The sequence below is a fragment of the Rhodamnia argentea genome, chromosome 11 (assembly GCF_020921035.1).
Source record: "Rhodamnia argentea isolate NSW1041297 chromosome 11, ASM2092103v1, whole genome shotgun sequence".
Lineage (NCBI taxonomy): Eukaryota > Viridiplantae > Streptophyta > Magnoliopsida > Myrtales > Myrtaceae > Rhodamnia > Rhodamnia argentea.
Window position 1 is genome coordinate 9,681,021 of NC_063160.1, and position 24,819 is coordinate 9,705,839.

General features: G+C 42.3%; 1 long non-coding RNA gene across 1 annotated transcript; it reads right to left on the reverse strand.

Annotated features, from left to right (window-relative positions):
* Nucleotides 1–3,881: 3,881 nt before the first annotated feature.
* Nucleotides 3,882–24,594, reverse strand: LOC125312884. The gene is made up of 4 exons (XR_007196953.1): nucleotides 24,581–24,594; nucleotides 21,357–21,360; nucleotides 20,104–20,645; nucleotides 3,882–3,891 (listed from the first exon to the last, which is right to left on the reverse strand). It is a non-coding gene; the product is annotated as an uncharacterized LOC125312884 (long non-coding RNA).
* Between the last annotated feature and the right edge of the window lie 225 nt (nucleotides 24,595–24,819).

The window sequence follows — 24,819 nt, forward strand, 5'->3', positions numbered from 1 at the left end:
ACATTCTTGGAGACTCCGTCAAATGACCGAATAGTGGCCTTGGATGTCTTCACAAAATCCTCATTTATCCCCAAGCTTCTCAAAGTGCTCAAGGGACAGAGATTAAAGGCCGAACCATTGTCGATCAGAACGTGAGGAACCTCCTTTCCATGGCACCTCATAGCGACATAAAGAGCTTTGTTGTGGACACGTCCTTCCCTTGGGAAATCTTCATCCGAGAAGGATATCTGGTCTTTCAAGAGGATAGCACCTACGAAGTCCCCCGGTTGAACCTCATTGATGGTCTCCGGGACATGGACCTCATCCAGCACTTTCAAGAGGGCATTCTTGTGCTTTTCAGAATTTTTAAAGAGATCTAGTAAGGAAATCCGTGCCGGCATTTTCCGCAGTTGGTCAACGACCTCATATTCACCGGTCCTCACAACCGATTGCAACTTCTCAACTTCTTCTGCAGTCGGGGCTTTCTTTTCAGAATCCGCCTCTCTTGGTGGATAACATCTTCCCGATCTCATTATGGCGTCAATCTCGCCCGTTCCATAATCCCAGTGAACCGCCCTTGAGTTATACTCTTCCACGGGCGGCAACTTAATCTTTCTTGGTCCGACTTCCTCCGGTGGTTCGGACGTTGACGGTTTTTCTGAGGCGAATGCTTCCCAATTGTCCACCTTATTCGGATCAATAACAAAGCGAATCGGAGTATCTACCATTCCGTTCATCTCATCTTCATGGACATCATCGGGGTTATGTTACGGACCTGGCCTTACAGGCGTGGCATTTTCTTCATCCGGATCCTTTTGCCTTTTTCTTCTAATTCTCGGGATAATTCCCTCAATCCTCATGCCGATTTCCACCGGATGTTGGAATGAAGAATACGTGTATGCATACATGCGGTCAAAATATTCAGCCGGAAATGACTTCAACACGAACTCCAGCATCTCCCCTCTCGATAGTGGTGGTTGCACCATTGCCGCATGCTTCTTCCATCTTCTAGCGAATAGTTCAAAACTCTCATCTTCCCCTTTCCCGATGTTCAACAAATTAGCCTTAGTGAAATAACCTCTGATTCCAGCTTCAAAATGTCGTATAAAATGCTCTGATAGATCTTCCCAGCTCGGGACCCAGTCCCGATCGATTGATTGGAACTACACCGGTGCGGGGCCCGCCGGACTACGTCCGAAATTCCGGATCAGCGTTTCATCATCCTCATGATGGCCAACCATTTGGCGAAGGTAATATGACATATGCGCGGGAAGACACCCAGCGCCATTATACTTCATGCGGAAGGTTACTCTCGGGTTCACGCCTTGGGGCGGAACATTTCTAGCTTGAGTGAGTGGCATAATCATCTCTTTCAACTCATCCATCTTTCTCAACACGTCATCACCTTGCTCTTGCAGTAAAGCGATCTTTCGATTTTGCGTCTCTATAGCCCGCTGTATTTCCAGAATCTGCATGTTCTCTTCTACCGCCATGGTATTCCTTTTGGTCATCAATTGTGACAAATCCGCCACCATGTTTGTCAAATGACGTATGTGAGTTTCTAGATTAGAAACCCGCATGTCTATCTCCCGATTCTCCTGTTCATTCCGAGGGGCCTCTTGATTCTTAGCTTCATCAACCGTTCCCACAAATTCTTCACTTTCGGGGTCATCCATGCCGCCCCACCCGTCGAGAACAATTTCTCCAGAGTCAACGAAAAAGCTTGGGGGCGCCGAATACCACACTTTAAAGTTGTAACCACCACTATCTTCTCCCGGGTTATCCACTATCTCGCCTCTCTCTAAGGCCTTTTGCAAAAATATTCTATCGCCTCTTCGTGCTTTATCCAGACGGACTTCATATTCGTCTATCTCTTCAATTTCTTGGCCATCTTTGATGCTCATCAAATATCCCGAGGGTATTTTCAAAACAGCTTCCCTTGTAGGCTTCATCGCGAATTCCTCGGACAACATGTCCACAGCCACATAGGTACCCTTAAAAGTAGGATCTTCCATTCTCCCTATAACGCCCAAGTTGATCAACTTTTCCAAGCAAGCCTCCTTTTGCTCCCAGGAAATACTCTCTCCTTCCGGGTATTGTGAGGCCAATGTCAAGATATCCCGCATTTTACTCATATCCACTATGAACTCCGGAACCTCTTCCTCTTCGCCGCCGAAAATCGCGTTCACCTCGCGATGCTCGGGTAACGGGTTACGTTGCACATTCGGTTCGGTTTTATCAAACTCCAAAACCTTACCGTCGATCAACGCTTGTACTTTGAACTTGAGAGCGAGACAATTGTCCACGTTATGTCCCCTTTCTCCCATATGGTATATGCACGTCTGGGTCTCATCAAACCCAGGAAATCTTGGCGGGTGAGCTTTAGGTAGCTCTTTTGCAACTCGGCGGTTCTCCAGCAGCATGGGTAATAATTTGGATAAGGGTCGGGGTAGTGGGGTGAAAACAGGTTGGTTCTTTCTTCTAAATTCTGATGGTTTGGAAGCAGTCCGGAAGGACGTTCCTTGGGTAGGGGTAGAAAGTGAGAAATTTCTAGGCTTTGGCGGGTTAGGGACAAAGGCTACTTCTCCGATTTGCTCCCTATTATCCCTTCTCAAAGGGTATTGACATCCGAAAGGCGCTTCGGGTATCTTCTTCTCCTTTAGTGCCCATTCATGGCGTTCTGCTACCTTGATTAGGTGCGCAAACGTCCGACACCCGGAGGTGTTTAACTTATCGAAATACTCGAAGGGAAGTGCCCCGAGGAAAAGATCTATTAGTTCTTCTTCCGGGACGGGCGGTTTTACCTGCACGACCAATGCTCTCCATCTACGAGCGTAGGCGCGAACGGCCTCATTCTTTCCCTTTACGGTTCTCGGAAGATCCTCTCTAGAGAGGGCGGTCAAAGTGTTAAACTTGTATTGCCGAAGGAACTCGTCTGCTAGTTTGTCCCAATCGGCGAGCCTCTCTGGCACCAATTCAATAAACCACGCCAGGGCCTCGCCCAGATAGGCTTTCCTGGAAGGTGTTGATCAATAGCGGAATGTTGTCCGAGAATTGCGACATTCGGCGCAAATAATACTTTAGGTGCGCCTTGGGACACCCGGCCCCATTATACTTCCTCACAAAGTCCGGTTCCTTGTAATCGGCGAGAACCTCAATCTTTTCAAACGGCGCAACCTTATCAAATCTCGAGAGTTCATAACCCCGACTCACCAAACATTCTTCGATCTTAGCAAGCCTTTTGATCTTTTCTTCCATTTTGAGGACTTGCTTTTCCTTCTTTTCCGGATCTATCACAATAGGAGGATCCTTAGGCGGTCGCTCCGGATTCGTAGTGGGATTAGCGGCGGGTGCCGGATTAGCGTTTGTTCCATCGTAGGAGCCCGCAGGGGCTTGGGAATTAGGATCAACGGGGTATCTACCCCGGCTTGCAATCATCATCACCTTCATCTCTGCCACCATCGTGGCTATCACATTCATTTGGTTCTCCGGATTGCCTACGCGAGGTGCGAGTTCTTCCTGTTCCATTCTTAATTTGCGCGTCTTACTACGAGTCCTTGTGTTTATCACTCACTTATTTTCAGAGTATCAAATCGGTATGGAAAATATTAAAGGATTTAGAGACATTGATCCGTTCTAACTGACTTTTCTATATATATGCATGAAATGCTCATAAAAGGAATAATACGTATTTATTACAAACCAAATTGATCAAAAATATCTAAAAGATAACAAATATGCGAAAATCCAAATGGGGGAATGAATCTATCCAAGTCGAGGACGCTTCCACTCTTCTTGCTCTTCTGATCCGTCGGAATCCCACGGGTATGGGTCTTCTCCTTCTTCCGACATCCACCGCTCTGGATCCTCGGGAATGTACGGCTCTACGCCCGGTACGTACGGTACTATGTACTCTGGATCGTAGGACTCCACCTCTTCAATGCGAGGAGATACGCACTCAGGTACATATGGCTCAACCATTGATTGGCGATACTCCTTGAACTTCTGGATATACTCCTTGGAGGCTCTATGAATATTCATCTCGTCATCCAAATAATCGGGCCACTCTACTTGTTATAACGGGGAGTTCTTCAAAGCGTGAAGTATAAGTTTGATTCGGGCCCGATACAACTTCTTTGCTTCCTTGGTGAGCTTTCCTCGTGTCATGTCGAATGAGAAAATCCCGGGACAAACATCCGGCGGCACCTCTTGTAGAACTCCAAATTGCCTCACCACTCGGATAGGGCAATACGCTACGGTGCAAGTACATCCCAATAAAGGGATAGGGCTATCTTCAACACCAATAATGCGAGCCTCCACAATCTTGGGCCAAGTCAAACGCCATCTAATGTGCTCGGGCTTCAAATTGTCTAATAGCTCAACCCACTTTTTGAATGAGTATTTGGGTACAAGGGATTGACACTTGAGGAAAGATCTAAGAGGGTGAACGTGCTCGTTGATCTCATAACACCCTACTCGGAGTTGGAAGGTCTTTATATGAGAAGTGAACCACATATGGAGTAGTCCATTAGATGCTTGGAAAACGGCCTTTTTTGAAGTTTTGGAACGATTTAGGGAAAGAAAGGTCTCAGCTAGAATCATGTACGAATAATCCCAGCGACAACATGCTTGTCTGGCTATATGGACAATAGAAGGATCAAAAGTGGTTCTAGAGGTTGGGAATAGAACGAATGCAAAGAAGGCCAAAATGAACACCTTTCCCGATTTATGACCGGTTTCGGTGGGTAGAGAGGAATAATTGTCAAAAAGGAATGAGAAGGTGAACTTGTTAGAATTGGATTTATAAACTTTTTCTATCTCGGAAGTTTTAAGACGGAGAAAACTCGATAGAGAACGAGTGGAGTCCATATCCAAAGGGGGTTGAGCTACATGGTCATCAAATTTAGCCCCAATGATAGCGGTATACTCTTCGAGCGTAGGGGTCAATTCCAAGCCTTGGAAGTTAAAGGTCATTGTGCGTGCATCCCATGCTTTGGCTAGCGCTTGAATGAGGGCCGGTTGATACTCCACTTTGATTAGATCCACTAATCGTCCTAAATGTCCTTTGACGTATGCCTTGTTGACGATGTCGAGGCGATCCCACTATATAGAGAGTTCTTTGCGTGGTACCGGAATGATCTTGATGTCTCCATTCCCCATGATCTAAAACAATGCAAAGATGATGATCCTAAAGTCAATTACCACGGGTTTAATATGCATATGCATGAAATGTGATGCAAATGTGCTAACCAAATTCCATGTCATCTTTTGGTAACATGAGGGTCAACTACTCCCATTTGACCCAAATAAGCCAAATAGGGTAGTTATGGACCTAATCTCACCCAAAAGATGGCATGTAATTTGATTAGGATCGTTTAAGTGTAATCGAGGTAAAAAGTCGCTTTTACAACTCCAAATTTGTCCACTCATAAAATTCACAAGTCTAGTACAATAAAATCGAAAGAGATAGAACATGATAGTATCTAAAGATGTTCGGACAACAGATGTCAATGAAAGTACATAATTGACTCAACATGTAATGAATCCTAGAAATGCCCCAAAGTCGCACTAAACTAGGCAATCGGAATGGTGTCCTCATCCGATGAGATCTCTACTATCTCGAGAAGCTTGACATCTTCTTCATCATTGGAGGATACGGTGATGACTTCATTCTTCTTAATTGGAGAGTGCTTTGGGGCCGTCTTGGTTGCACGAGGCCTCTTTGCCAATTTCATGTACAAATCCCAAATTCTCTCCTTTTCGCGCTTGATTTCCAAATGGCGTCCACAACGAGCATAATTGCAACTCTCGCTACGAATACGGTTCCGTCCGTTAAGCTCCCGTCCATGAACAAATCCAAAGACTTGAAAAGTAACGGGTACTCGGTCCTTGCGTCGGACGGTTCTCCGCTCCCATGTGAATACGTCGGGTACATCAATATGACCTCGGGGCGCCATCTATCCTAAAAAAGGAAAATTTGACCTTCAACCCCGATCACTTAAACGATCTTACAAATGGTGAAGATATGTCGTGGAAATGCATGGTATGCAAAATTTAAATTTACAAGTTCAAACTAAAGAGGGTAAAAAGCCTTACCAACCGGTGTTACTCTTTTTTTGGGGTTTTGGTTTTAGGTATACCAACCGTCCATTTCACATGCACATGAGACAAGTGAGGTTCAACTCTAAATAAATCAAAAAGGCTCGGGTATGAACCTAAAAAGGCTCCCGCTATACGAACCGATGAGCCGCCCACAAGCGCAATCAAACAACAAGTGGGTAGGATCATCAATCTCGCATAGCGAGCGGGATCAAATATGGTCAACCCAAGTGCCATTAAACACAAGAGCTTTGCATACCGATCCCTATCTATGGCGACCTAAATGGTGATTTCGCGGCTCGGGTTTAGGCGCTTGTGTGTGCAGTGTCGTGATCCTCGGAATATGCAAGACATGCACGGCGGTTTATATTTCAAAACACCGCTTCAATATGTGCATAAATAAACACAACCCGAAACTCCATATCTGCATCAAAAAAGGTTAGCACGGACGCCACCCCTTATAACTCCCATCTGCATCAACATTTAACACTTTTTGTTAATGGACGTACCTCATCTTCAAGAGCATCTGCATAAAACGGGGTTAGAAGCACTCAACATTTTTATCGGCTTAAGTCCTCTTAATGATTTAGCAACCATTCTTCCCCAACGGAGTCGCCGGTCTGTCGCGACCCTCCGGAAAATTTTCCATAAGGTTCCGGTGGTGTGAGGGTTAATGAGCCGATCCCCCTTTTTTTTTTATGTATGACCCCGGTTGTCGGCGGGATCTTTCGGGATCGCGAGTCTCTCCCAAGACCCATTACTCGAATCGCGATGTCAGAGAAAATTTATCCAATATCGACCTTAGTGTGGTCGGGTGGCATGTGCAATGTGTACATGCAATTTGGAGTCGCCACCGATCAATTTATTGGAGGGTATGATCGGAAAACCCTACCGAGCGGTCGGGAGAAACCGTTCGGTTCCGCGAAAACCAGAGATTTTTGGGTCCGGGGACTTGGTTACGCCGAGATTTTCATCGACGCCCTTTCGGTTACCGATGTCGAGTGATTTTCTAACCTATGAATTCATGCAAATGAAATTTCGGGTGAGGTAGGCCCTAACTGTTCTAAGTGTCCACACGGATGGGAATTTTACTATTCTAAAAGTCACAATCGGAAAAATTAAAAGCGCAATCAAGACAATCAAAGTCAATCAAATCAATCAATCATATAGGCATATCTAAAATGGTCCTATCGACCCACGTAAACAACGAGTTCGGGTTCCGGGGATGGTTCGGGAAAATTTGGGGCGAAAGGCCCGTAAGGGTAGAATGGTCATTTTTTAGGGTTCGGGACCCGAAAATCACAAAATTGGGGTCGGGCCAATTGAATGTGGCCATTTCCCATTTTTTTGTGATTTTATGAAATTTTTCTAATTTTTCTAATTTTTTGAATTTTTTATTTATTTTCTAAAAATGTTGGGAATTTTTCGGATTGACATAGATCGACCCTCGAAGTCTCAAAATTTTCGATCCAGACTTTATGAGTCCCGAATCGATCTAGGAATTTTTAGAAATTTTTTTGTGAAAATTTGGTAATTTTTATGAATTTTCTAAGTATTTTTGCAATTTTTTGGATTTTTTGGAAATTTTTATCTATTTTTTTATTATTACTTTTTTATATTTTGGACCGGGTCAAACCGGTCAACGACCGGTCAACCAGGTCGAACCGCCCGTAGATCTCGCTCAACACTCATATGGTACCGTATATGTATTTATTCTAATTTTTTGAATTTTCTAAACCTAATTTCTGAATATTCAAATATAAAAGAAAATAAATGGACGGCCGAGATCAATCTTGGAATTGATCTCAGCCGTCGATCATCTGCTAAACAAAACGGCGTCGCATCGATCTAAAACACGGACGGCCACGATTGAATTACGGGGCTCAATCTAAGCCGTTCATTCCTCTCGTACACAAAACGGCGACGCTTCGGACCTATGAACTAAACGACGTCGCCTAACTTAAATCAACGAACGGCTGTGATTCAAAATAAAATCTAATCTGGGCAGTTGAATCCTTAAACTACAAAACGACGCCGTGTAGGTTAAAACATTGGATGGTCACGATTGATCCTAGAGCTAATCTGGGTCGTCCATTCCTTCTATGCCCTAAACGACATCGGACTACTTATATAAAACGCTACCGTTTTGATTTTTTTTATTTTCTAACCTATATATTGAATATATGACAACAATCCAACGGCTGAGAATTAAATTCACGGATTAATCTCAGCCGTTGGATCGGATCTGAGTCAGCCCGCTTGCGCCAACGGCCGAGCCGACTCGGATCCGAGCCGGCCCTATCACATGAAGACACCTAAGCCTGTTGACCCGTTGACTCGCCACGTCGGCTCGTCGTCTTCAACCTCGCGACAACGCGACGGACGGTCAGAAACTCTCCGGCGAGATCTCGCCGGAATGACCCCAAACCAGGACCGATCGACTCGTATCAACATCTAGATCAACATATTCGAGAATTACACGATTTCATCCACGGAATCATTATGAATCTAACTTACACAGACCTCGGCCATGAAAAATGAAATACACAAACCAGAGCATAACTATTCAATCGAAGCTACATAAACACTCAAATCAGGTTCGGGATTCTTACCTCGAGCTCCAATCGAGCCCGGAGTCGCCGGATTTGTCCGGCCGAAGACCAACCGGACCTCGAAGTGTTGGAGGCTCGACTAAGGATTTTCACGCAAAATTGATGCACAAACAAGATGCGATCGTGGTTAGAGAGTGATGAGAAGCAAAAGGCACACAAAAATTTCAATAATCGAACACGGGAGCACGAGATGCCATGATCGAACAGTATGAAGCTCGGAGAGTCGACTCACCGTTTTCGGAGATCCTAAATTGAATGAGCTGGCTCGATCGACTCCTAGAGATACAAGCGAACTTCTGCGGCGGTGCGATGCTCCGATTTGGCCTGGATTGGCCGGGACGAAGTTTGGAAGCCTCGATTCGCAACTCTCGGTTATGGCCTCGCCGAACCTCTCTCTCTCTCTATTCTAATGCCAAAGCGAGCGGAATGAGCCTCCCTTTGATCCGGAATCTTCTTCTCCTTTCATACTCGTATTTTCGAATTCGCGCGCGCACGGGCGAGCTCTGCCGAGCTGTCTTCACGTGCGCCATCACGTGATTTTTGGTCACCGGAGGTTGGACGGCGACGGGCATGAAGACACACTCCATTTGGTTCTCCGTTAGTCACGAATTATGCTTGAATTTGTGCGTTTTTACGAAATGTTGACTTTTGTGTGCGCTGAACCTTTGACTCGGTCGCCGGTGCTTCTCCGGTGACGATTGGTCCCGGTGTTGGTGGCAATCGATTCCTCTTGAGTTGAGCCACAAAAGCCCTAATGTGATTAGTCGGATTAGGTTCGAATCGAGCTTCAATTTGATTGTTGAATCCCAGCTCTGGAACCTGCAAAATGCACGCATGAATTGGGGAAGACGACACTATTTGGACCGGTTCGACCGGTCCGACCGGTGGTCGACCGGTTTGAACCTGGTTCAAACAATGAATTTCATTGAATTTTCAAAATTAATCAAAATTGACTGCGAATTTTTACAATTAAACCCCAAAATTGCACTTAGGGGCCTGGGTATTATCTAAAAAAGTGTTTTTGCCCAAAATTTTCTATCAATTTGCACAAAAACCCCAATTTTTTCTAAGTTGGCAAATTGGGAAAAAGTTCAATTGAGTGTCAATTTGATCAAATTGGATCATGAGACCTATGCCAATTGATTCAGAGCATATGAAAACCTAGGGAGACAGTCCGATTTTACCATGATAGTCCCTAGGCTATGAATAATTTCAAAAATTGCCAATCCTAGGGACTAAATTGCAAACATTTTGGGGATTTTGCCTAATTCTTGCAATTCATGCAATTGAGGGTGTAATTGATCAAATTGAAGTTCAAATGGACTGCAATTGAATGTCTAGACCTAAAATGTGCAAGAATTACAAATAAAAAGACTCAATTGGTATTTTTTATGAAAATTCAACCTTAGGCGTTATGAAGGAACACCTAAAATTGAACTCAATTTTTGATTTTTCTTGAGGTCAATATTAAAAGGGAATTAAAAGAAAAATATTGAACATTTTTGTGTATTTTTGTGACCTCGTGAGGTATTTTTTTATGAATTTTCAAGTATTTTCCTATTTTCCGAAAATATTAAAAAATGTGAAAAATATGAAAAATTATTTTTTGTTCCAAATTGGTTCCTTATGCTTGGCCAAGGCTTCCAATGTTGATTTTTTAATTTTTTGATTTTTTGTGAATTTTTAGTGAATTTTAGAAAAGAAAAATTGATTAAAAATCAAGTGTCAACACCCATCTCTGAATCTCCTGGCCTTATCCACGGGGTCTTCAATCAATCTCGAGGAATGCTTAGATAGTTCAGCAAATTTGGCCTCATACCGATCTAATGTCAACTGGTTCTAGCGCAGGCGAAAGAACTCTGCCATCTTTTGCTCTCTCACGGTGTCCGAGAAGTACTTCCCATTAAATACTTCTACGAAAGCATCCCACGTCGGGACTATACCCTCGGGAAAGACTCTGACCTTGGAAGCTCTCCATCATGTACTTGCATTCCCTAGTAATCGGTACACAGCCAAGATGACCTTGTCTTTATTGGTACACCTCAACAGGTTAAATGCTTTATCCGGCTCCTCGATCCACGAAGTGGCGACTTGAGGATCTCCACTCCCAACAAATTTAGGTGGCTTCAGCTTAAAGAATTGCTCTACCGGTCTTTGAGCCGGGCGCCCATCATTTGCAGCTCCAGCTGGCTTATTCACGGGTAGGACAGAAGCAGCGGCTATGGCAGCGGCGTTCTAATTCCTCACTCGCTGGCCCGTAAGGTCTCTAATAGCTCCCGGTGCTTGGAGGATCCCAGCCATAGTCAACCTTATCCAAGCGGCCCAACGGCACGCGGTGCTTTGGCTTCTTCTTCTAAGATTTCCCCAATCGGCCTTGCAAGCTTAACTCGGGGTCCTCGGGGTGCTCTTCTACCGCGTTCGCTCATTTCGCGGGTAAATTATGGAGTCCCGCATATCCCATAGCAAGTGCAGTCAAAAGGTGACCCTACAATTCAAAGCGCAGATATCAAACACATACATAACACTCAAGAATCTATTAACTATCCGAATTCCCATCGCTCCTTATTGCTCCAAGCCAATGATCGGATGGATCAAGGCGACCTTGCTCTGATACTACCTTAAATGGGGACATCACGCCCCGATCCTCGAACCCGCGACATCCCTACCAAATCCCCTCCGCATGCGCTTTAATTTTGTGGGTCGATAGTGTACTTGGGACGCTATCATTCGTGACCTGAGGGGATTTGGTAGGGATGTCGTGGGTCCGAGGATCGGGGCGTGATGTCCCCTTTTAAGGTGGTATCGGAGCGCATGCATCCCGTGTACACTATCGACCCACAAAATTAAAGCGCATGCATGTCGCGACCTAAAAATCGGGTTTCTAGGCTAATGGATTATTAGGTTAATTATTTAACTAACCTAACTCGGACTCTCCCAAGTCCATACCAAATCGCAACTTAACATGCAAAGATATTTGAATTAGAGTCGCCACTAATCGTTTTTGGTAGGTCGATTAGAAACCTAAGTAAATTAGCGAGAGAACTAAATTACTTCTACGAACCGGAGATCCTAAGTCCGGGGACTTGATTACGCTAGATTACTCTAACGCCCTTTCGATACCATTTTATTTCATGAAAAATTTTTGTCGGGCAACATTAATTGATTTTAACCTAAGTCACTAACAAAGGTTATCATGCAATTGCACAATCAATTAATTGAACATCCAAAAGTCGAGGTAATTGCAGAAAGCATACGCCAAGACAAATTGTTCTCACTTTTGAGTTTTCTCTTTTTTAAGGGATAAAGACTAACTTATATGCAATGCATGAATTTAATCTAAGATGCAAATGAATTAAATTAAATGCATGGAAATCCTAAGCATGCATATGAAATTAATCTAACTACATGACTAACCTGGATGACATGCAATTAAATGAAACTAATGCACAAATGATGTTACGGTCCACTACATGACGTAAAGATCGAAACATGCAAATTCTATATGATCTAAACCTAGCATGCAAATGACATGGCAAGCTTGTTTTATTTTTCTGTATTTTCGGATTAATGAATGACCCTAAATAAAAATATGCTTAAAGATAATTATCTTTCATATTTTAAGGTTCAGTTTGCCTAATCCCTAACATATTAAAGATAAATTATTTTAGACATGAAAATCTACTCAAATATGCATATTCTATCCTAAAATGCAAATCTAAATTAACTCATTCTAAAATTAATAAACGTGCGAATATCTACATGATTTTAATTTAAGGATGCAAATTTGTCTAAAATGCAATGCAATATCTTTTAGAATTTTAAATATCATGCAAGAGAATATTCATTCTAAAGATATTATGCCAATCAAATCAATCAAGAAAGTGGATATCTCAACCGATTTTTGAAAACATTTCGCAAATATCTGAATCCAATCTTTAATCCGTAATCTTACGGTTAACGGTTGAATTCAAATCCTTGCTTGTGTGGCAAGTTGCGGATTAGGAGATTTTCCTAATCGACCTGTGTTTATGCAAGATAACACACTAACACAATAAATGCGTTGACATTTGCAACTTATGCTCCAAGATATGCAATATTCGGAATATGCAAAAACGTCCTCAAATTAATCAAATTTCGAGATGGAGGATGTACCTTGCCTTTCAAAGATTGCTTTTCTTTTGTTTTGACTTGCATAAAAATTGCAGCTCGACCTAGGACCCTTTGGACGTGATATATGGGGGCTCACGTGTGGCGATGGTGAGAGTTGACACGTGCGGGAGACCGAAGGCTCAAACGTCTACGATCACGCTCATGGTGGTCAACCGGTGAGGGTGTTTCACCGCATGCACTACAACCGCACCCCCCTCCAAGGCTTCTCCGAATCCCATCTCAAGATTCAATTAGTCAACATGGTAGACTTTGTAGTTAATTAACCAAAGAATATAAATTTTAGACTACGTTGACCAAGCAAAAAGACGACAAAAAGAAACCACCGAAGGATTTCACTTTTTCTGATGATGGTAGTATCGCTTTTTTCTCAAATTGGATACCACATCGGAAGGGCTTTAGTGAAACAATAACAGCAGAGCTGTAGGCAAGGACACCAACGTAAGGAGACTCACTCGTGCACGTCCGGATAGCAGCTCCGTTGTCAAGAGTGGAACTCGCTTCAGTCCTGGTTCGGCCGTCGTCAAGAGTGGAACTCACGTGTTTTTCTCACCTTTTAGAGCCAATTTTCCTCACGAATGCTCTCAAATGGTGGACCTCCCCGGACGACTCCTTCTCTCACTCTACGATCGTGGACCCCTTTTTTTAACCTTTTCTCCCCTCCGATTTTTCTGCCCTCTCCTCCTCTTCTACCTTTCCTGAACGAAGCCCCCCCCGAGCGTGAACCAAAGAGCCTTTTATAAGCCAAGACTAGCAGGTTTCTCTTTCTTTTGGATGTTTTAAAAAAACTTTTCTGTTTAAGATCTTTTGAAGATCAATTCTGTTTCAACAAATCGATCACATCCCTTTATATTTTCTTTTTCTAACTCGCCTCGCCCACTTCCCTCTTGATTCACGCCCACTTAGTCCAATATGTTTTATCTCGCTCATCGTCGATCGAATGCAACTACATGCATGCTATAAGAATAAAATAAAATGAACTAAGTGCAAACTATATGCAAGATGATTTAATTTTTTTTTTTTTTGTAAGGGCTAAAGTTAATCCCTAATTTTTATGCAAAGGTTAATGACTAAAAAGGATGACCAAAATTTAGGTGTCAACAGCTGCCCCTCTTTGATTGGAAGCTCGTAGAGGTTTCGCTCAAAGACAAAATTGAGCCTAAATTTTGACAATGCAAATGATGAATGATTTTTTTTTTTTTTTTGCAAGATTTTTATCCCAATTTTCAAATGCGGTGATGCATGATATGCAAAATGCAAGCAATAAGGAATGTATGCTAAGGCTTCTTACTTCATGCGGAGCGGTAAAAGAGCCTTACATACGGATCGCATACAAAAAGCGCCCAAGTGAGGGGAACCTTTATAATGCTTGAATTCCCTTGATCTTCGAACTTCTATTCTACTGGAAGTAAGGTTCTCAAGGTACATGGTTGCCTGCCCGTTACCCGTAATTTCCGACGGATGCGAAACAGCGCATGATGTGATTTTAAAAAAAACCATTTGAAGAAATGAGAAACGTGTTGCCTATACCACTGGGCAATCACGAAAGGGACCATGCCACCTATTCCACTAGGTGAACATGAGGTTGGTTGTGCTGCCTATTCCACTGGGCGGACACAAAGAAATATGTCACCTATTCCACTAGGTGAACATATAAGAGAGATCATGTCGCCTATTCCACTGGGCGAACATGAGATGGATTGTGCTACCTGTTCCACTGGGTAGACACAAAAAAGTATGTCACCTATTCCACTGGGTGAACATATGAGAGAGATCATGTCGCATATTCCATTGGGCGAACACGAAATTGATTGTGCTACCTGTTCTCTTGGGTAGACACAAAAAAGTGAAATAATGAAGAATAATTTAGGAGACGTACCTGAATTCTTCTTACGCCATAAAAAATGATAGAGTTAATTGCATTGCACCTGTATTTTACTTGAGATAGGGTTAAAATAACACGTGCGCATGGGCAAAGGAAACAGAATTCATGAATCTGCCTGCACTACCAAGTTTCACTAGGGAATTTATCAATCGGAAAATCAATTTCGTCCTTTTGATAATTTGATCACATTAAATGAGGGCCTTCAATCAGAAAGGACTTTCTACTCGCTCTCAATGAAAAGCTTTTGACCTGACCCTTGATGCTGGTATAAAAATCACTCGGACTCTCTTCATCGCGCTTGACGAGGGTCGGGATATTCTCGAAATCAGTATGACCTGACCAATCCGAGAGGTCTTTTGAAGGACTGAAATGCAGGTTTGGTCAAAGTTTTAACAATGGGGACTCATGGGAGTCACGGCTTTGAAAGAATTGATATCACACATTGCTTCGGGTTTACAAGTCGGGAACCCCGCAAAATGAGATAGAAAAATCTTGCTCGCACTTCTTCGAGCAACATTTATAAGCATTTAAAACTCTACGTTAACATAAGTGCCCTAATCTGAAGAGACTTCGGTAAGGGTTGTAACGTAGGTTCGGGTAGGCTTAAAATGAATGGCCTATTTTCATCAAGAGGTTATTATTGGAAGAAACTGGGATTGGTGATCATTTATCACACCTCCATCACGGACTTTTGCTCTGGCAATTTGCGAACTCCTTTTGGGATCCTTTCAAATGACTTCCTTTCAAGAAGCAATTTTGTATATCAAAATTTTTCGAGGTCTCTCTCCTTGATTTTTTTTTTCGAGAGAGATTTTCTCTCTCTTCCTTCCTTTTTTTTTTTTCTTTTTTTGAGAGAGAGAATTTAATCTTTGAGGAGTTCTTTCTCTCTTTTCTTTTTTTCAAGAGAATTCGGTTTCTCTTTTTTTTTTTTTTTTAGAGAGAGAGATCTTCTTTGAGAGAGAACTTTGCTTGATGGAGTCCCCTTGCGCCTTTTGACTTCTTCTGAGATTCCACTTGCCCCAAATCATTTCGAACTTGCTTCGAGCTAATTTCATTTGTTCACCATGGGAATGATCACCAATTGGGTTGAAATGAATCCACCGCTCGAATTGGGTATGCAAAGGATATAGTGTGTAGGGAGATAGAAAGAAATGCTCTTCGTCATATCTAAGGCACTCAAGCTAACACGGAATTTGCATGCAGTAAATACGCTTGAAGATTGATACAAGTGAAAGCAAGAAAAATTCTAACTATTTTTGAATTTATGAGATATTACCCCAATGTGGGGTTGTTCTTGACAGGGATAAGAAATGAATCTCCGCTCAAATGGGTTAAGCAAAGGATAACTTGTAGTGTTTGGATAGCAGAAATGAATGCCTCCCATCACTTTGGTCGTCATACTTTTCTCGAGATAACCCTTTACCTTGTCGGCACGGAAATTTTCACTCAACTCGCACTGGGATTAACATTACGGACGTGTATGGAAATGGCGTGCCTTTCATCATTCTGATGTCTCTCATATAATATGATTGTTTCATTAGAACGAAACAGATTGTCCGATCAAAATCCTTCCTCAATAAACCATGCATGGAATATGAGCATCTTTTAAGTATGCAAAATGTAGCAATTTGAATCAACTTGTCATGTTTCATGAAAAACTTGTGCATTTTCTTAATTTGAACAAATTATGCAAACATATTCAAATTTGTAAGAAAATCTTCTTGGATTGGGTGATCATGGATTGCCCCCGAACTTCTAAAAGAATCAAACAAGTCGGTGAGTCTGTTCCTTGAGTCAAGAAGTGGCTTGTTCCCGAATCTGCCCCAATATAAAGAGAAACATGCACGAAACAAGTCAAGTGAAGACTTTGAGATGCCCTGGCTTGTTTAACAGCAACGACCATCATGGTTAGTCATATGCTCCTGAAAGAAAAAAAGTAAAGTGTCACTTTCGGAGCCAAGTAGGTAGAGGAGAAATATACTCCCTTTTTAAGACCGGGTTCACTTGTCAATTTGCCCCATTTTCGTTGGGACAGGCTCTGTCAGGTACACATAATATGGAATTGCCCCCTAGTTATGCCCACATTGAAAGTTTAACTTCTGGCCTTTAACGGAGGCTTCACTTCTATTCCCGATCCTGTGAGAAGGAAGAAAACAAAATGTCTTCTTCGGAATTTGTCAAACTCTGTAGAGATACTCCCTTTTAGATCGGGTGGCCTTGGTTTTGCCCCGCCTTCCGTCGGCTAATACAGCACGATCAAAAGATCGGTTAAGGACAAAGCATGGATTGCCACAAGCGGCCAATGGACTGGGACTAGCCCGGGATTTCTAGCTTGCTTTAATGCTCAACATTCATGTGCGGGGATGTCCTGGAATGATCAGGCTGGTGCATAGTTAGAGTTAAAAATATCCCCTTTTGCCCCCGAACATATAGTAGATGGATTAGTAAAACAAACAAGGTTAGACGGCATGCCGACCAAAATTTTTCTCAAAAAACATTTTTTTTTTCGAATACCTTGGGACGAAAATTCTTGAGAAGCCCAACTCTCAGTACTTACCATAGATGACAAAATTTTTCAATCGTTGGTTATTGTCATCAAGTTGGTTTGGGATACTTTACCAAGATTTCAAAATTTAATGAAAAAGTTCTGTAATTCTATTGACATCAAATCAATGAATTACATCTTATTGAAATGCAAATCCTAAAGTGCAACATGAAAAAGGGAAATCCTAGAAAGCAGTAAAGGTTTCCACGTAGGGGAAATGAAAAGACTAAAAAAAATGATTGCTATCGAGGGCCAGCGCCGTCTCCATCGATGACTCTTCAAATATTGATCGAATGATCCGGTAGTGGGTTGCTCTGCACATTGGGTTTACCAGCCGATTGAAATGCAAATGCGCCGGTTTCAAGTAGATCCCGGATACGATGCTTGAGTACAAGACAATCATCGACCGAATGACCCATTTCGCCGGAATGATAATCACACTTTTTCGTGGGATTATACCTAGGATACTTCGGGGGATTGGGACGCTGCGGCTCAGAGGACAACAGATCCTTCTTTTGTAAAACAGCCGGGACTTGGGAAAGTGACCCGGGGAGTGGAGTAAAGCGGCGCGGTTTGCGCTGCCGGCGTGGGTTCTGCCGGCTTTGCTGCCCATAAGAGGTCGGCTGCTAGGTGGTGAATTGCAACTTCGAGGCTCGAGCTGGTGCCTTCTGTGCATAAGTCATGTTGACTTCGGGGATGGACTCCTTCTCCTTCTTACCGAAAAATCTCTTGCTAGATGCACCTGACTTACCGTACCACCCCTTCTTAAGCCCGGACTCAATTTCCTCTCCCATGCAAATGAGCTCACTAAACGTCCGGACCACTGTAATCAGCATACGTGAACGGATTGCATGCGGGAGAGTTGATACGAATATCTTCATCAAATCTCGCTCTAATGGCTCGGGCATAATCTGCCCCGCCATATTCCTTCAACGAGTAGCATACTCCTTTAGAGTTTTGCCTTTCTTTTGCTCAGCTCTCTCCGGATCTTCCCGTGTAATGGTGACATCGAGATTGAACTTAAAATGCTTGACAAAAAGGTTCGCCATCTCTTCCCACGAGTCCTTTCGGTTAATTTGGTGGTTAGTGTACCACCTCATCGCGGCATCCTTCAAGCTTGCTTGGAAAGTTTGGATCATTAGAGGTTCATTAGACATATATCTGCTCATGTGCCCCTGGTACATCTCGATGTGTTGAATTGGGTTTGAGATGCCATCATACTTATCAAAGGTCGGCATCTTAAATTTTTCGAGCACTTGAACCCGGGCAAAAATGGACAGATCGACAGGCGGAACACTTTGAGTTCCCTCTACTTCTCGCAACCTCTGGTCGAGCTTTGCTAGCAACTTGACATTCTCATCATTTAAGTGTGGATGATGAACATGGGCTGCCGGAGACATACTAGTATCGGTCAAAATGACATCATCCGAGTGAAAAGTTGGGTCGGTATCCACTGCATGAGCCTTGTCGCCGCGACGACCTTGGTGTGCTGGAGGTGGAATCTCGGACCGAGAGCCAACATTGACTTGCTGCTGCTTGGCCATAAAATCATTCATCATCTTGGACATGGTAGCTGCAACATGCTCATTCATTGCATTCATGTGTTCTTTCAGCTTTTCATCGATCATAGCCACAATCTCAGGCTGATTGGCCATTCTTCTTTTTGTCACCGACCGAGTGTTATAAGAATGTGGAGGATCCGTAGTAAATTACCTGAAAAAAAATTGATCGAAATGAATATAACAAGTAAAAATAGCGAGTCGGTCCATGACATCCTCTAGACCCCAAAACAAAATAAAGGACTAAATCAGGAAATTTCCAATTTCGTCAATCCTCACGAGAAAATTCATGTCAATTCGAAAAATGATTAAAAAAGATCACATTTACGAACTTAAAGTCGAATTGATGATAAATAAATAACATTTACAGAAGACCGGAATGTCGATCTGAACAGTAACCTTTATTACAAGAAAAGCCCATAAAATCATGAAACATAATTACGACTAAGAAACTAACTAAGAACAAAACAATGACTCCTAAACATGGCAATCAAGTCGCTTTTCTCTTCTTTGTGAGGACTCGATCTATAGATGAACGGGCCTCCAATTCCTTCCGAAGTCGTGCATTTTCCTTAGCCAAGGTCTCCATTTGCTTCTTAGCCTTTTGCGCGTTCTTCTCATAGGCCTCGATCTCGGCTTCACGAGTGGGCTTCACGGGCATGAATGGGAACTTCGGGAGCATATGGGCTGGTATGAAATGACGCTGGATATATTGGGCTTTAGCATGATAAAGCCTTTCCTTTCTCTCGGGCTCCGCTTCGGGTAGCAATAGTTGGCGAGTTTCGGACTTGAGCCAAACTTGATCGATATGTCTGAGCTCGGTTGCATATTCTTCGGCTGCAACGAATTGGACTTGAAAAGCATCAGGCCCCGGTGGTGGTGGAATGTCCCGCAAAACCCCATATTGTCGTACCATGCGAAGAGGATGATATCTCGTCACACCTAAAATAAAGGTAGCGATAGTCGGGCACCAAAAATATGCAAGTGCTTGCATGACTCCAGTCTGTAATCCGATGTCCAAAAGTGGCAACATATTACCCATACGGCTAAGGACGTAATTCCGTGCATCGGCGTTCAAATGACCCCACATCTGCTTCAACTCGGCCTTCGGAACGTACACGAAACGGAGATCCGAATGCCCCATTGTCTATAGATCACGTGCCACAAACCTAAGTATCATGGACCGACCCAAAAAAAAATAACATAAGACAAGATAAAGTTCAGGAGCATACATTACCGTAGGATAGGAAGATAAACAATCACATGGACATGCACATGATTCGTGAGTTAACCTTATTCTATCTATCCTAGAGGCTGACAAATTGAAGCGAAAGACTTGCGGCAAGGCGACAATCTCGCGCACATAATCAAGATTAATCGTAATCCTACGATATAACCGGGATTAGCCGGGTCATTTCACTTCGGCTTCTCGAGTTAAAAATCATAACTCTTGCTTCGGTAATCCTACCGGGCATGAGTTCTAATTTTTGAAACTCATTTTTGGAAAAAGATTCGGGATTGAATTTGGACTAACTTTCGACCATGATCCCACGGTGAACGCTAGAACCAATCTCAATACCATCCTAAAACTAGTGGCCCGGGTCCAGCCACGGGTTATTGTGTGGTGTAGTGCTAAAGCAATTAATCATGCACAACAAATAATATGCAAACACCGCTTCAAAATTACAGGAAATAATCACAAAAATTCCAAACTCCAATCCTGCAAAACAAAGGGGTTAGCCACACACTCCACCCCTTATATCTCCCATCTGCAAGACCATCTAACACAAGGTTAAGAACTTACCTGGAGTCCAATTGCCAAACAAAAATGCAGTTTTTTCATAAAATTGTCGGCCTAAGTCCACTAAGGTTCCTTTTAATTCTTCCGAAAACTAAAGTGATTAATCAATCAATCTTATTTTGAAAGAATTAAGAAATCATTCCCCAGTGGAGTCGCCAAGCTGTCGCAACCTAAAAATCGGGTTTCTAGGCTAATGGATTATTAGGTTAATTATTTAACTAACCTAATTCGGACTCTCCCAAGTCCATACCAAATCGCAACTTAACATGCAAAGATATTTGAATTGGAGTCGCCACTAATCGTTTTTGGTAGGTCGATTAGAAACCTAAGTAAATTAGCGAGAGAACTAAATTACTTCTACGAACCGGAGATCCTAAGTCCGGGGACTTGATTACGCTAGATTACTCTAACGCCCTTTCGATACCATTTTATTTCATGAAAAATTTTTGTCAGGCAACATTAATTGATTTTAACCTAAGTCACTAACAAAGGTTATCATGCAATTGCACAATCAATTAATTGAACATCCAAAAGTCGAGGTAATTGCAGAAAGCATACGCCAAGACAAATTGTTCTCGCTTTTGAGTTTTCTCTTTTTAAAGGGATAAAGACTAACTTATATGCAATGCATGAATTTAATCTAAGATGCAAATGAATTAAATTAAATGCATGGAAATCCTAAGCATGCATATGAAATTAATCTAACTACATGACTAACCTGGATGACATGCAATTAAATGAAACTAATGCACAAATGATGTTACGGTCTACTACATGACGTAAAGATCGAAACATGCAAATTCTATATGATCTAAACCTAGCATGCAAATGACATGGCAAGCTTGTTTTATTTTTCTGTATTTTCGGATTAATGAATGACCCTAAATAAAAATATGCTTAAAGATAATTATCTTTCATATTTTAAGGTTCAGGTTTGCCTAATCCCTAACATATTAAAGATAAATTATTTTAGACATGAAAATCTACTCAAATATGCATATTCTATCCTAAAATGCAAATCTAAATTAACTCATTCTAAAATTAATAAACGTGCGAATATCTACATGATTTTAATTTAAGGATGCAAATTTGTCTAAAATGCAATGCAATATCTTTTAGAATTTTAAATATCATGCAAGAGAATATTCATTCTAAAGATATTATGCCAATCAAATCAATCAAGAAAGTGGATATCTCAACCGATTTATTTCGCAAATATCTGAATCCAATCTTTAATCCGTAATCTTACGGTTAACGGTTGAATTCAAATCCTTGCTTGTGTGGCAAGTTGCGGATTAGGAGATTTTCCTAATCGACCTGTGTTTATGCAAGATAACACACTAACACAATAAATGCGTTGACATTTGCAACTTATGCTCCAAGATATGCAATATTCGGAATATGCAAAAACATCCTCAAATTAATCAAATTTCGAGATGGAGGATGTACCTTGCCTTTCAAAGATTGCTTTTCTTTTGTTTTGACTTGCATAAAAATTGCAGCTCGACCTAGGACCCTTTGGACGTGATATATGGGGGCTCACGTGTGGCGATGGTGAGAGTTGACACGTGCGGGAGACCGAAGGCTCAAACGTCTACGATCACGCTCATGGTGGTCAACCGGTGAGGGTGTTTCACCGCATGCACTACAACCGCACCCCCCTCCAAGGCTTCTCCGAATCCCATCTCAAGATTCAATTAGTCAACATGGTAGACTTTGTAGTTAATTAACCAAAGAATATAAATTTTAGACTCTATTGACCAAGCAAAAAGACGACAAAAAGAAACCACCGAAGGATTTCACTTTTTTCGATGATGGTAGTATCGCTTTTTTCTCAAATTGGATACCACATCGGAAGGGCTTTAGTGAAACAATAACAGCAGAACCGTAGGCAAGGACACCAACGTAAGGAGACTCACTCGTGCACGTCCGGATAGCAGCTCCGTTGTCAAGAGTGGAACTCGCTTCAGACCTGGTTCGGCCGTCATCAAGAGTGGAACTCACGTGTTTTTCTCACCTTTTAGAGCCAATTTTCCTCACGAATGCTCTCAAATGGTGGACCTCCCTGGACGACTCCTTCTCTCACTCTCTGATCGTGGACCCCTTTTTTTAACCTTTTCTCCCCTCGATTTTTCTGCCCTCTCCTCCTCTTCTACCTTTCCTGAACGAAGCCCCCCCGAGCGTGAACCAAAGAGCCTTTTATAAGCCAAGACTAGCAGGTTTCTCTTTCTTTTGGATGTTTTAAAAAAACTTTTCTGTTTAAGATCTTTTGAAGATCAATTCTGTTTCAACAAATCTGATCACATCCCTTTATATTTTCTTTTTCTAACCGCCTCTGCCCACTTCCCTCTTGATTCACGCCCACTTAGTCCAATATGTTTTATCTCGCTCATCGTCGATCGAATGCAACTACATGCATGCTATAAGAATAAAATAAAATGAACTAAGTGCAAACTATATGCAAGATGATTTAATTATTTTTTTTTTGTAAGGGCTAAAGTTAATCCCTAATTTTTATGCAAAGGTTAATGACTAAAAAGGATGACCAAAATTTAGGTGTCAACAATGCAGAACGTGCAACACGCCCAAACAATTAGATCAACATGGATAGTGTAGTAGGAAAATCACCACAGCCATTTCACAAAAGATAATTTTATTCATAAAGCCAAAGCAGATAACTCTTAACCCTACCGAGTTACGGAAGATATAAATAACCTCAATCTTTAGGGTGGCTCGCCAATACCTCAAAAAGAAACATAATCTGGTAAGGTTAAACCATCATCTACTCCCAAAAACTACTTTAATCACCATGCCCTAACATCACGGGCTCCATCACTTGGGACCTGAAATGGTTAAACCACGGGGTGAGAAATAAATCTCGGTGAGCCAATGCCTAACCCTCGCTAAGGTGTTGATTCGCTCGGATATCCTAATAACCAGTCACATCATCACAAAGCAAATATTCAACTACATGCAAGCTTACCCCCCAAGCCACACGTAATGCGATGCGGACTCGACTCAACAATCAAATCAACCACACCAATCAATCCATTGGCAAAGCATCACAGCACTTGCATGCCTAGGACACAACACGTAATCCATTTATTATCGAACCAACCCATAGGTCCAAAGACACTAGTCAATTGGTGCTCTCCTAATATGATCAGCCATTCTCTCTTACTTGGCAACAACGGCTTCGATAATCCATGCGACTCCCCTCAACCAACTAGAAAACAATGATTATCGATACAAGACGGAGCTAACGGGAATCCTTAAAAGGCTTCCGCCCTTCACAAGCCGCAACCAGCAAATGAACAGCCCGAAGACAATGGCCGACGTGCATCCAACAACTAGAAGACAATGATTGGCGGGACCCACCAACCAGAAAATAATGATTGTCGGAATTATCCAATTATGTGACCACTCAAGCACTTCGACAACCAGCTAGTTCATTTCTTTGAATTTGGTTGAATGCTCATACTCGCATGTTCAAATACTTGGCCCAAGGCCATTTTCGTGCAAAATCATGCAATTTGATCTCATACGTGGTCACATGAATGCACAATTATATCGACCGCCAAATCAAGCAATTTGGGGAGATTAACCTCTAATCGGACCCCCACGGCAAACAACAGTTCACTTTAGCATTCACACTCAATAATTCAAGAATCAATTTATCAATTGCAACTACTCGATTTTTAATCACAATTGACAATCAATCACGCGCTCATCTCTTACCTATCACTTGCTCGATATCAATCAACACAATTAATCAATTCTATTCACCAATTAGCCACAAACAACCTAGCTAATTGACTAAGCTTAAATAATTATGGTCATTTAGCCTAAACCATATTTCTATCTAGCCCGACCGTAATTAATCTACCTAAACACCTTAATTAGCTAATTAATCTAATTCCGAATGTAATTAACGTCCTAACCAAGAGTTAGGAGCTAACTTACTTTCAAACTAGTTCGGGCGGTCTCAACTCGAGTGGTGACAACGATTGGCGACTCGCAACCCAACTTAAGCTCTCGAGTTCCTCGAACTTTAACACTAGGCTAAAGGGTCCTTAAAGGGCGGCGACATTCCGGGACAACCGCATAAGGTTCAAGGGTGGTGACTGGTAGCCGAAGTTGGCGGGAACAATGGCAACACCGCCGAAACAACG